We start from the raw sequence: 14,254 nt of genomic DNA, 5'->3' as shown, positions 1-14,254 counted from the left end.
CCTCCTGGCTCAGGCAAATCAGTTGTATTCCAAAGCTCAAGGCAGGAGCATCATAGATAGCCCTAATCAGGCGATAAGAACACACATGCACACCCTTCCGTACAAGAAGGAAGAGGTTAGTGAGTAAAAGGATCCTCAAATCAGGTGAATCAGGGTGGGATCCCTGTGGATCCTGTGGACTTAGGAGAAATACCGTTATAAACGGTAAGTACTTACCATAACGTATATTTCTCTTACGTCCCAGAGGATGCTGGAGTCCATTTTAGTACCATGGGGTATAGACGGTTCCACAGGATCCTTCTGCACTTTAAGACTTTTCAACAATGTGAACTGGCTCCTCCCTCTATGCCCCTCCTCCAGACCTCAGTTTATAAAATGTGCCCAGGAGACTGGCTGCACATCAGTGAAGCTCTACAGAGTTTTGCTGAAAAGGACTTTGTTAGGTTTTTATATTTTACAGGGAAGCTGCTGGCAACAGTTTTCCTGCTTCGTGGGACTTAGGGGGGGAAGTAGGAACCAAGTTCTCAGTTTAATGGTTCTGATTCCGCTGACAGGACACCATTAGCTCCTGAAGGGTACTGAACACAGCCCTTGCCTGGCTGCTCCTCACTCCCACAGCACTGCCGCCACCCCCTAACAGAGCCAGAAGTCAGAAGGCTGGTGAGTATTAACCGGAGACCTGCAGAGAGGGGCCCTCCGGTAATCATGGTACCAGCGCAGTGCGGGACACAGCGCAGCAACATGTCTCTCAGCACAGGGTGCAGGGCGTGCGGGGGGGGGGGGGGGGGGGGGGGGCGCGCTCTGAGGGACATGATAAATCCTTACTCTGACAGTCAAAATGTACATACATGTGAGCCGCTGATGTACACTACCCCCGCTAGTATAAATATTACTGTGGCTGAACCGCGCCATTACAGGGGGCGGGGCTTCACCTCAGAATTGCTTGTAACACTCATTTTGCACCATTTTCTCCTCACAGAGACGCCGGAGCGCTGATCCTACAGGCTGCTTCTCCTCACACATCACTGATACAAGTACCAGAATGTTATAGAAGGGGAGGGGAGCACATAAATTATGGAAGTCTGCGGGCTTCACATTGGATATAAAGCGCTGTTTTGGTATATATGTATATTCATTGTATGTAATACATATAAGGCACTGGTGTGGACTGGCAATTCCTTCTGGGTCCCTCTGACAGACATTAGTGTAGGTCTGTCCCCATTAGCTCCCATGTGTGTGAGTGGTGTGACTGTACACGCGTGTATCATGGCTAGAGAAAGTAGTTCACCAGAAGAGCCCATTTTGGAGGCACAAGAGTGTTCTGAGCCTATGTGGGTGAGAAAGCTGCAGAGTAATATGGCTAAACTAGCAAGGAAATTCTCTGGGTCTGAAGAACAGACAAAGCATTGGAGACAGTCTGTGGAAGATGCTTTATTTGCTGATTCACCTACAACGTCCACTCGGGACCCCTCCAGTTTCCAGAAAAGGTCCCTGGCTCAAATTATGCAAAGGGACACTGACACAGATTCCGACACTGACGTCGACACTGGGGATTTGAGGGGGGTAGATCCCAAACTGGCTAAGAGCATTCAATGTATGATAGTCGCTATAAAAGAGGTATTGGAATTTCCTGACACAACACCTCCACCTGAGGAAAAAGATAATTTTAAATAAAAAATAAAAAACCTGGTTGTGACTTTTCCTCCGTCTAAGGACTTAAATGCCTTTTTTGAGGAATCCTGGGCTAACCCAGAAAAGAAATTTGCTATCCCTAAAAGGTTGCGGGTAGCATACCCTTTCCCTGAAGAGGATAGGCGTAAGTGGGAGTCACTCCTAATGATAGAAACCTCAGTCTCTAGGTTGTGAAAGAAAATCATTTTACCTGCCCCGGGGTCAGCTTCATTAAAAAAAAAAGTGGGCAGATATCTTGATTGTTAATATTGACACGGTCGATAAGGATGACATGCTGCAAACACTAGGTCATATCAAAGACTCTGCAGGTTACTTGGTTGAGGCTAAGAAGGACGTAGGCTTATTGGGCTCACGGGCCTCTGCTATGGCGATTTCAGGCCGCAGGGCGCTCTGGATCCGTCAATGGAATGCTGACGCAGAATCCAAAAGAAATATTGAGGTGCTCCCTTACAATGGTGAGGCCCTCTTTGGAGAGAAACTAGATGCCATGATATCAACTACTACATGTGGCAAGTCAGCATTTCTGCCATCGGCAGCTGCACCGGCTAAAAAAGTATATCATTCTCATACTATGCAGTCCTTTCGGCCCAACCAGTACAAAAATGCTAAAACTACCCCTTTTTTCACAGGAAAGGGGAGAGGAAAAGGTAGAAAACCTACAACACCCTCAGTCTCCCAAGAGCAGAAGTCAGCAACTACTTCTGCAGAAGCCACAGCATGACACTGGGGCTCCTCTGCGGGAGTGCGATCGGGTGGGGGCACGTCTACTATTTTTCAGCCAGGTCTGCCTTCGCTCAGACCTGGATCCTTGGATTTTACAGATATCCCAAGGTTACAAGTTGGAATTTCAAGACCTTCCCCCATGCCGATTTGTCAAATCAGCCTTGCCAGTTTCCGCTCAAGACAGCTCAAATGTTCTGAACGCAATACACAAATTGTGTCAAGACAAAGTAATTGCCTTGGTTCCTGCCGAACAAAGGAACCAAGGGTTTATTCAAGCCTGTTTGTGGTACCGAAGCCGGATGGCTCGTCAGACCGATTTTAAACCTAAAATCTCTGAATCTCTATTTGAAAAGGTTCAAATTCAAGATGGAATCCTTGAGAACAGTGATTTCCAGCTTAGAAGAAAAGGAATTTCTGGTGTCAGTGGACATCAAGAATGCTTACTTGCATGTCCCCATTTACCCGCCACATCAAGCATACCTGAGGTTTGCGGTTCAGGATTGCCACTACCAATTCCAGACATTACCGTTCGGGCTCTCCACGGCTCCAAGAATATTCACCAAGGTGATGGCGGAGATGATGGTTCTCCTTAGCAAACAAGGAGTCAACATAATTCCATACTTAGACGATAAAAGCGAGATCCAGGGACAAGCTACTCCAGAACATAGCATTATCCCTGAAGGTGCTTCAACAGCACCGTTGGATCATCAACTTTTCAAAATCCCAGTTGGAACTGGCAATGAGATTATAATTTTTGGGAATGATACTGGACACCAAGGTACAGAGAATATTTCTACCTGTGGAAAAGGCTCAGGAGATCCAGAGCATGGTCAAACAACTTTAGAGACCAAGAACAGTATCAATTCATCAGTGCATTCGCCTCTTGGGGAAAATGGTAGTGGCTTACGAGGCGCTATAATATGGCCGTTTCCATGCCAGGGTCTTCCAGTGGGACCTATTGGACAAGTGGTCAGGGTCGCATCTCCACATGCATCACAGGATAATCTTGTCGGCGAAAGCCAGAATTTTGCTCCTGTGGTGGCTACAAATTTCTCACCTCCTGGAGGGACGCAGGTTCGGAATTCAGGCCTGGATCCTGGTGACCACGGATGCAAGTCTTCGAGGATGGGGAGCAGTCACGCAATGCGAAAGCTTACAAGGAAGATGGTCAAGTCAAGAAACTCGCCTTCACATAAACATTCTGGAGTTGAGAGCTGTGTACAACAGTCTTCATCATGCGGCACACCTTCTTCAAGGTCGTCCCATACAGATCCAGTCAGACAATGTAATGGCAGTAGCTTACATAAACCGTCAAGGCGGAAATCTCCATCCAGGAGAATGGGGCCTCCACTCAGAAGTTTTTGCGGAGGTAACAAGTCGTTGGGGAGTTCCTCAAGTGGACATAATGGCATCTCGTCTCAACAAGAAGCTTCCGACGTATTGTTCCAGGTCGAGAGACCCACAAGCAATAGCAGTGGATGCACTGGTGACCCAGTGGGTGTTTCAGTCGGTGTATCTGTTCCCTCCACTTCCACTTGTTCCAAAGGTTCTCAAGATCATCAGAAGAATAAGAGTTTGAGCAATTCCCATTGCTCCAGGCTGGCCAAGGAGGCCCTGGTATCCAGATCTTCAGGAGTTATTACTGGAAGATCCTCGGCCTCTTCCTCTTGGCGAGGACCTGCTTCAGCAGGGGCCGTTAGTTTATCAGGACTTACCGTGGCTGCGTTTGACGGCATGGCTGTTGAGCGCCAAATCCTAGCCCGTAAGGGTATTCCCAATTAAGTAAATTCCCACACTTATTCTGGCCAGGAAAGGGGTAACGTCCAAACATTACCATCGTATTTGGAGAAAATATGTATCTTGGTGTGAATCCAAGAAGTCTCCTGCAGTGGAGTTTCAATTAGGGTGTCTTCTCCTCTTTCTACAGGCGGGTGTGGATGCTGGATTGAGATTAGGATCTATCAAGGTTCAGATTTCGGCCTTGCCAGTTTTCTTTCAGAAACAATTGGATTTTCTTCCTGAGGTCCAGACGTTCGTAAAGGGGGTTCTGCGCATCCAACCTCCCTTTGTGCCTCCTGCGGCGCCCTGGGATCTTAATGTAGTGTTGCAGTTCCTTAAATCAGACTGGTTTGAGCCTCTACAAGATGTAGAGTTGAAGTTTCTCACTTCGAAAGTGGTCATGCTGTTGGCCTTGGCCTCAGGCAGACGAGTGTCTGAGTTAGAAGCTCTGTCACACAAGAGTCCTTACTTTATATTTCATGAAGATAGGGCTGAACTGAGAACATGTCAGCACTTTCTTCCAAAGGTTGTGTTTTCTTTTCATATCAATCCACCAGTGGTGGTGCCAGTGGCTTCTGACACCTCAGCCGTCCCAAAGTCCTTGTATGTCGTCAGAGCATTGAGGACTTATGTCGCAATAACGGCTAGGATAAGGAAAACAGAATCTTTGTTTATCCTCTATGATCCCAACAAGATTGGGGGTCCTGCTTCTAAGCAGACTATTGCGCGCTGGATCAGAGGTACCATTCAGCACACTCATTCCACGACAGGATTTCCGTTACCGATTTCGGTAAAAGCTCACTCTACAAGGAAAGTGGGTTCGTCCTGGGCGGCTGCCCGGGGGTGTCTCGGCATTACAAATCTGCTGAGCTGCTACTTGGTCAGGTGCAAACACGTCTGCTAAGTTTTATAAGTTTGACACCTTGGCTGCTGACAACCTAAAATTTGGTCAGTCAGTTCTGCAGGAACATTAGCACTTTCCCGCCCGTACTGGGAGCTTTGGTATATCCCCATGGTACTAAAATGGACCCCAGCATCCTCTAGGACGTAAGAGAAAATAGGATTTTAATTACCTGCCGGTAAATCCTTTTCTCGTAGTCCGTAGAGGATGCTGGGCGCCCGCCCAGTGCTCATTTTTCCTGCTGATTACGTTTATTTTTTTGCAAATTTTTTCATATATTCAGTTGTTAACAGCTGTTGCTGTTGCGTTATGCATGCTGGTTGGCATGACTTATGTTAAAGTCCATGTTAGCCGACATGTTGTTTATGGATGGTGTGAGCTGGTGTGAATCTCGCCACAAGTTTAATAGTAATTCCTCTCTCGAGAATGTCGGTCTCCTCGGCACAGTTCCTATACTGAGGTCTGGAGGAGGGACATAGAGGGAGGAGCCAGTTCACACTGTTGAAAAGTCTTAAAGTGCCGAAGGCTCCTGCGGAACCGTCTATACCCCATGGTACTAAAATGGACCCCAGCATCCTCTACGGACTACGAGAAAAGGATTTACTGGCAGGTAATTAAAATCCTATTTTCTCCGGCAGGGTCCACAGGTTATCCATATGATAACAATGGGATTTCCCAAAGAAATTTAGTGGTGGGGACGCTCCTGATTGGACAGGAGAATCCTTCTTCCAAATTCAGCGTCATAAGAGGCAAAGGTATCCATGGCATAATGTTTAATGAATGTGTTAATGGAAGACCATGTGTCTGCCTTACATATCTGTTCTGCTGAAGCACCACGTTGTGCTGCCCATGATGGACCTACCTTACGAGTAGAGTGAGCAGAGACATTAGCCTAAACAGAGAGAACAGCTTGAGAATACGCTTCTGAAATTGTAATCCGAAGCCATCTTGCCAGTATCTGCTTAACAGCAGGCCATCCTCTCTTGTGAAATCCGTAGAGTATGAAGAGAGAATCTGTCTTTCTGATGGCACTGGTACGATCCACGTAGATCCTTAATGGACGGACCACATCCAGCGATGCATCTCCCGCAGAAAGGCCCGGTACCTGGAAAGCCGGGACTACAATTTCTTCATTAAGGTGGTATTTAGACACCACCTTCAGAAGATACCCAGATCTAGTTCTGAGAACTGCTTTATCTGGATAAAAAATAATAAAGGGAGAATGACATGACAATGCTCCTAAATCTGATACTCTTCTAGCTGACGCCATAGCCAGTAGAAAGAGAACTTTAACTATCAACCATTTAAGATCCACTTTATTAAGTGGTTCAAATGGGGCAACTTGAAGGGCTTTCAGGACTAGACTTAAGTCCCAAGCCAAGGCACTGTAGGAGGAACAAAAGGAGGTTGAATGTGCAGCGTTCCCTGGAAAAAAGTACGTACATCCTGTAAGTTGCCAATTTTCTTTTGGAACCATACAATCAATGCTGACACTTGCACTCTCAAGGAAGCCACCTTCAAACCTTTATCCATTCCTGCCTGAAGGAATGCTAAGACCCTAGAAACTCTATAAGACTTAGGGTCCATTTTCCGTTCACTGCACCAATGAATGTAGGTTTGCCATATTCGGTGATGAATGCGAGCTGAGGAAGGTTTCCTTGCTCTGAGCAAAGTGTGAATTACCTGTTGTGAGAATCCTCTTGACTTCAGGATAGAGGTTTCAAGAGCCACGCCGTCAAAGGCAGTCGATCCAGATGTCTGTGATAACAAGGACCCTGCATCAGTAGATCTGGACGTTGAGGGAGCAGAAGTGGAGGATCTATCGACATTCTCTGCAGATCTGTGTACCAATGCCTTCTGGACCACGCCGGAGCTATTAGTATCACGGCACCTTTCCCTTGCTTTATCTTTCTCACCACCCTGGATAATAGGGTGATTGGAGGAAACACATAAGCCAGATGAAAGTCCCATCTCACCGACAGGGCATCCACAAAGATCGCTCTGGGATCCTTTGTTTTTGACCCATATGCGAGAACTTTGTTGTTCAGACGGGACGACATGAGATCTATCTCTGGCAACCCCCACTTGTCTACTAGAGTCTGGAAAACCTTCGGTTGTAGATCCCATTTGCTTTCCTGAATGGCGTGTTGACTGAGGAAGTCCACTTCCCAGTTTAGGACTCCCGGAACGAACATTGCGGACAAGGCTGGATGATGAAGTTCTGCCCACTTTAGTATGTGACTTACCTCCTTCATCGCTTTTCGGCTGCCATCACATTGTAAGAGCGGATCTGGACTGGTTTTCCCCGAAGAATGTCCTTTGCCTGAATCAGTGCCATGTATATGGCCCAAAGTTCCAATATATTTATTGGCAGGCAACCTTCTTCCTTGGTCCATTGCCCCTGTAAACACAACCTTCCTGACACTGCTCCTCAGCCCTGGAGACTGGTGTCTGTCATCAGAATTTCCCAATCTGATATCCAAAAGGGTCTCCCCTTGTCCAGATGAGATGTCTGTAGCCACCAGGCAAATTACCTTCTTACTTCTATCGTAAGAACCATAGTCTGTGTTTTTATTGTCTGATGCAACCCATTCCATTTGGCAAGAATCAAACTCTGCAGAGGCCTCGAGTGGAATTGTGCATACTCCACCATGTCGAATGTTGACACCATCAAACCCATCACATGCATTGCTGCGTGAATGGATATATTTTGTCTACATAGCAAGTCCTGAATCCTTGACTGAACCTTAGATATCTTGTTCAGAGGTAACATTACTCTCTGAAGACTTGAATCCAGTACAGCCCCCAAGTGAGTAATCCACTGTGACGGAACCAGAGACAATTTTGCCCAATTTATGAGCCACCCTTGCTTCTGCAAACACGTTATTGTCTGTTGCAGATGACATAGGAGTAATTCCTGCGACCTCATCAGGATTAAAAAATCGTCGAGGTATGGAAAAATGATTATCCCCTGCTGGCGGAGATAAGTTGCCATTACCACCATAATCTTGGTAAATACTCTGGGGGCTGTGGCTAACCCAAAAGGTAGGGCCTGGAACTGACAATGCTATTGGAGGGTAGCAAAACTTAAATAGCACTGATGGGACAGTGCTACAGGAACATGTAGGTAAGCGTCCTGTATATATATACCGTGTGTCTGCTTATACAATATAATCTCCTGGCTCCATAGCCAAAATGATGGAGGGTAAAGTCTCAATGTGAAACCGAGGTACCCAAATGTATTTGTTCAGAACTTTGAGACTGAGAATGGGCCAAAATGACCCATTTGGCTTCTGAACTAAAAACAGGCTGTAGTAAAACCCCTGTCCTCATTGTTCAGGAGGAACTGGAATGACTGCTCGTGACTGAAGCAATTTCTGAACTGCCTCTTGCTAAGCCCTGGCCTTTGTCTCTACCCGAGATGGGCTGGTACAAAAAAACCTTTGAGGAGGGTGCTTCTAGAAGGCAAAAGCATAACCTAGAAATACCGCTTCCTACACCCAGGTATCTGTTGTAGACTGCTGCCAGATCTTTGCAACTGAAGAAGTCAGCCCCCCACCCTGGGATCCCCCAGTTGGAGGCCTGCACCATCAGGCTGATGGCTTATCTGTTTTACCAACTGGTCCAATGCTTTTTAGTCTTACCAGACTTATTGTATTGGTACTGCCTGCTATCACTTTTACCTTTAGTTTTTACTTGAGACCGAAAGGGCCGAAAATCCAGAACTTTAGGTTTGAAATTGTATGTGGAAGGAAACTTTACTTTCTTGGAGTCTGCTTCTGACTCCAAAATATTTGTCAATTCTTTACCAAAAATAATGTCTCCAGAAAAGGGCAAAGATTCCAAAACCTTTGTAGATTCTGAATCAGCTTTCCACGTACGTAGCCAAACTGCTCTACGAGCAGCTATTGTTGAAGCTGATGCCCTGAAGGACATACTACCCATATTCAATGCTGCTTCTTCCAAGAACACTGCAGACTGTTTTATATGTGCTATATGGGATTTTTGCTCTTTAGATGCTATTGAAAAATCCCCCTCCAATGCATCAGCCCAGGCAGCCACTGCCTTTGCCATCCAAGCTGAAGCCATGGCTGGCCTTGTGACTGCCCCAGACAGGTAAAAAAAATAGAATTTTAATACCTACCGGTAAATCCTTTTCTCCTAGTCCGTAGAGGATGCTGAGGACTCCAAAAGGACCATGGGGTATAGACGGGATCCGCAGGAGACATGGGCACTTTAAGACTTTAAATGGGTGTGAACTGGCTCCTCCATCTATGCCCCTCCTCCAGACCTCAGTTATAGGAACTGTGCCCAGTGAGACGGACATTTCGAGGAAAAGGATTTTTATTAAACTAAAGGTGAGATACATACCAGCTCACACCACAACACACCATACAACATGGCTTTTAAGAAAATACCAGTTAACAGCATGAACCAAAACCAGCAACAGGCTGAGATAACCAAAACACAACCTCTGTGTAACAAAAGCAATAACTATCAACACGTACTGCAGATACAGGGGGTAATTCTGAGTTGATCGCAGCAGGATTTTTGTTAGCAGTTGGGCAAAACCATGTGCACTGCAGGGGAGGCAGATATAACATGTGCAGAGAGAGTTAGATTTGGGTGGGTTATTTTGTTTCTGTGCAGGGTAAATACTGGCTGCTTTATTTTACACTGCAATTTAGATTTAAAAACTCAAACTGCGCAAGCGCAAAAGCGGAAATAAGCATGCGCAAAGCTAGCGATACGACACTTGTGCAGAATTCCTATACGAAAATCTGCACGTAATACACAAACGTAAACAGGGAGTAACGGAGGCATGGCAGAGGCACGGCCTCGCAATCCTACGAAATGGGCGTGAAAGTGGGCGGCTAGTGTGGGAGTATGCATCCAGCAGTAGGCGTGTTTTTGGCAAAAATGCGTATCCTACAGTATGTTAAAAGTACATATCAAATGTTCGCTATCTTAATGCAGCCGAAGAGTAAGTCTGCAGCTACTCAGCATTTGCGAAGTACTGTTACAAGTGTGTCTGCTCTAATTAGCAATTAATTAGCAACTGAATTCGCCTGTTGAGCAATTACTCGCCAAACACTGCTCTTACAAAATAATACAAACAGCAGTTATATGGCCACTTAATATTTGTATTGTTACCACAAATAAATATGACACACTCACAAATAATGCACTGTATTTTTTGGACAAATAAAAATTAACTGATGTTAAATGCATGTTTTAATTATTTGTTTAATAATCTCAAATGTGACTAAATAAACTTATAAACTACATCAGCTAAATCTTCTCGACATAGACATATTCCTTTGTACATACCAAATAACATGAGCACCATAATGCAGCCCACATTTAATGTGACTTAATATGTTTGTGTTGGGTTTTTTTTTGGGAATGTGTCCATATCTAATACTATGGCATGTTGCCCCTAGTAATCCAAGTTTTTTTTTTTTTTTGGGGGGGGGTTATATGGCCAATTAAGTGTTCTGCAAGGCATGCAGATTTAAAATTACACTATGCAATGTTTGTCTTAATATTCTGATTGTTCCCTTGTTCCACAAATGTCAATATGCCATGTTCAAGTTTACAGGGCACAGTTTTCCTGAGTGCATAACCTTTAATAAAACACACAAACAATTGTAAAGTAATTTTTGTTTACTTCAAAAAAAGAACAAAATCACCAACACAACATGGCTACAAATGAGCATCACATACAGAGATGGACATAGCAGCAAGCAGATGGCATTGGCCAAATGCACATAGCAGAACCCAGTACTATGGTAACCCCATCTTCTGACAAAATATGATGTTTTCAATTAAGTAAGTGAACCCCCAGCCAGACTAAACTTTTAGGGGAACTGAGGTAGATTCCGGAACAAACACACAAACACAAACATACACAGCACGCTAGGAAGAGGAAGATGGCTCAGGTGTAGGCACAAATAACTCACAGGCTACAATTTAAAGAAAACCTTTCACTTTGAGGGAGTTCTACATTCTGGCCACACAAGGCAAAATAAAAAAAATACATCGAGGCAACATGTAAAACATGGGTGCTGCCCATCTGGAGAGACATCACTTTCTCTTTTTTCCCCCCGCCTGATGTAGTTCTTCTTGGCTTGGTCTGCGGAGCGACCTTCGAGGGCCCTGCCCAGTGGGATGTTCTTCCTGGGCAGGGGGAGGGGAGGGAGCCGATGTGGCTGGCTCTCTGCCACTGTGGGCAAGGGAGACAGCGATGTCCTGGAGCCCTTGCCGAATCGAATTGGCAAGTTCTTGGAAGGAGGAGGTGAGTTGATCTTGGCCCTGCCTGATCTCTGCCAGACCTTGGCAGAGTTGAGCTACACCTTGCTCCACACTGGTTCTGTGCTCAGTGAGCTGGACAGGTATCTGGCTTACCTCCCGGAGCATCCTGTCCTGAAAAGCATTCAGGCTCTCACCATACCTGGCTATTTCAGTCAGGATTTCCGGGATAGCAGAGGGTTGGGTGGGGGGGCCAGTTGGAATCTGGATGGGTGGGATTTGTGGTCCCACAGTGCCAGACACACTAGGTCCCTCCACCTCAGCCTCAGCCACATAACCCTCCTGTGACTCTGCCTGCTCACCCCCCTGTGCTGTGTTATGTGCAAAGCAAATAGAAGAATGAGTGGAAAAAGAGTAGAAAAAAACAATACGAGACTTTTGTATCCAAAAAAATGTAACAATACAAATATGTGTGTAAACTTACCTGGCAAGTCATGTGCATGGAGTATTTCAGGCAGGTCCGTGTCCATATAAGACACCCCAACCCCCTCCTCGGAGCTCACACAGTCCATCGCTATCTCCTCAAGATCTGTGTATTCCACAGTGGCAGCAGGACCTCCCCCTGTTGCCCTCGAGGCATTCCACTCCGCAGACCTCTTGCCCTTCAGGCGGGATTTGAAGTCGGCCCAACTACATATGTGGTGAAAAATAGGGGCAAGGTAGTGTTAAATGATGAAAACCTGCTTTAATATATAGTACACATGTTATGCATTTGGTTGCTATAGGCAACATCATATCTAAGTAACTTTTTAAGAATACTTGGCACAGAAAATGGACTGGCAATATACACTTACCGTCTTCGAACTTCCTGCGAGGTGCGGACTATTGAGCCGACTTCATTAACAGAATCAGTGATGTCCCTCCAAATTCTGTCTTTGGTTGCAGCACCCATGTTTTTGGGTCCTCGATGTATTTTTTGCATGGCCTGTATGACCAAAATCCGTAACTCCCTCTTAGTGAAGGCGGGCTGTCTTTTCTTTTTTTTGGAAGTAGCCTGTGAGCTATCGTCCTGACCTTCCTCACCATCTTCTTCTTCACTAGCTGCTTGTGTAATTTGTGTTTGAGCTGCTAGTCCGGAATCACCCTCAGTTTCCCCACTAGCTATGTCTGGCAGGGGATTCACTCCTAACGCCTGGGTATCAGAAGAAGGAGTTTGTATAGTACTGGGTCCTGCTATTTCTAACTCAGCATTGGCAAAGTCAAGCATCTGCCTCCGCAGTGCTAAGCTTCTATGTGCTAAAGCTGCCATCTGCTTCTGCACCTCGTCCATCTCTGCTGCCGTCTGCTCACGAGTAGCCATGTTGCTGGTGGCATGTGTGTATGCACGAGTGTTTAGCTATTTATAGCTGCGTGTGGTTTCTGGCGCGGAAATCCGCGCAGGTGTATATTATGCAAATTGGTCCAGTAATTGTTGCACTGGCTATATAAACGCCCTGCATGCAGCCTGTGTGGGTGTATGCTGAAAATTACTGAAGCAAGGTGGACATTTCTGAGCGAGCACATTTCTGAGTGAGTTTTGAGAGTATTTTATATTGTTTCAGTACAGTTTTTTTATGTAATGTTCTCCTTTTCATGTATGTTGTGTAAGATTGTTGTATACAATGGTTTTTAATTTAAAAAAATGTTTTTGTTATATATATGTGAAGACTAATATGTTTATGATTTGAAGCCATATCTGAATGATATGTTTGTGTGTGTGTGTGTGTGTGTGTGTGTGTGTGTGTGTGTGTGTGTGTGTGTGTGTCCGCGGGTGCGAATCTCCGCCCATGAGAATTGTACAAACTGTCCTGCACATCAATGTACACATATCAATAAAGTTTATTACAGATGACACCATACATTTCCAACCAATCACATGCCACCACACACTATAAATATAAGCCCATTTATGGAAAACGCCATTGCCATGATGCGCGCAGCAGCTTTCACGCGCCGCGCGCTGCGCGTCCTGGTAGCGGTGATGGACCGCCGCGTAGGCCGCGCAGGGCCCTTTGTCCCAATTAGGGTAAAGCGTGAGGCCTACGCAGAGGTCCGCCGGTTATTAAGAACCCACGTCCGCAGCAAGAGGACCATCATACAACTTGAGAGGCGCTGGAGCGACCTCTGCAGGCGCACACCGGACCTGTTGGCGGAACTCCGCCAACAAATCTGGGATATACGTAGGCGCAGTAAGTTTATTACATTAAATAACACTGAGATTATTAGCATAAACTTTGCATATTTTCACTAAGTGATAGTGTGAAAATTTGCACACTGACAATGAACTATTGTAGAATAAACATGACACAGTGTGTGTGGTTAGGGCAAGCAGTACTGACTGTGTAGCAAGGTGCTTCTGAAAAAGTGCATGTTGTTGTACAGAGTTGCTACACACGCTGTCAACTGAACCCAATAACTTGCTCAGTGGGGTAATTTTAATAAGGTGGGAGGTTTTTAGAACTGGTGATGTTGCCTATAGCAACCAATCAGATTCAATCTATTAGATTCTAGAAGCAGCTTAATAAATATTACGTATAATCTGATTGGTTGCTATGGCCAACATCACCAGTTTTAAAATTAGAAAAACCTATTAACATGGGACAGAACAGTGTAATAGAAAAATGCTGTTGTTATAATTTTTCATGCTACAACCTAAATATTACATATGTCATTCTAGGACGACCACAACGGCAAGCTGCTGCTGCTGCCGGGAGCCCCGACCAAGCCCCTTCTGAGCCCCCCTCCCCTTCTGTTGACCAATCCCCCTCTCCTTCCCAGTCCCCTTCTGAGCCCCCCTCCCCTTCTGTCGCCCAATCCCCTTCTCCTTCCCAGTCCCCTTCTCAGCCCCCCTCCCCTTCTGTAGCCCAA

This window comes from Pseudophryne corroboree, chromosome 6, assembly GCF_028390025.1.
Source record: "Pseudophryne corroboree isolate aPseCor3 chromosome 6, aPseCor3.hap2, whole genome shotgun sequence".
Classification (NCBI taxonomy): domain Eukaryota; kingdom Metazoa; phylum Chordata; class Amphibia; order Anura; family Myobatrachidae; genus Pseudophryne; species Pseudophryne corroboree.
This window is presented reverse-complemented; position numbering follows the sequence as displayed.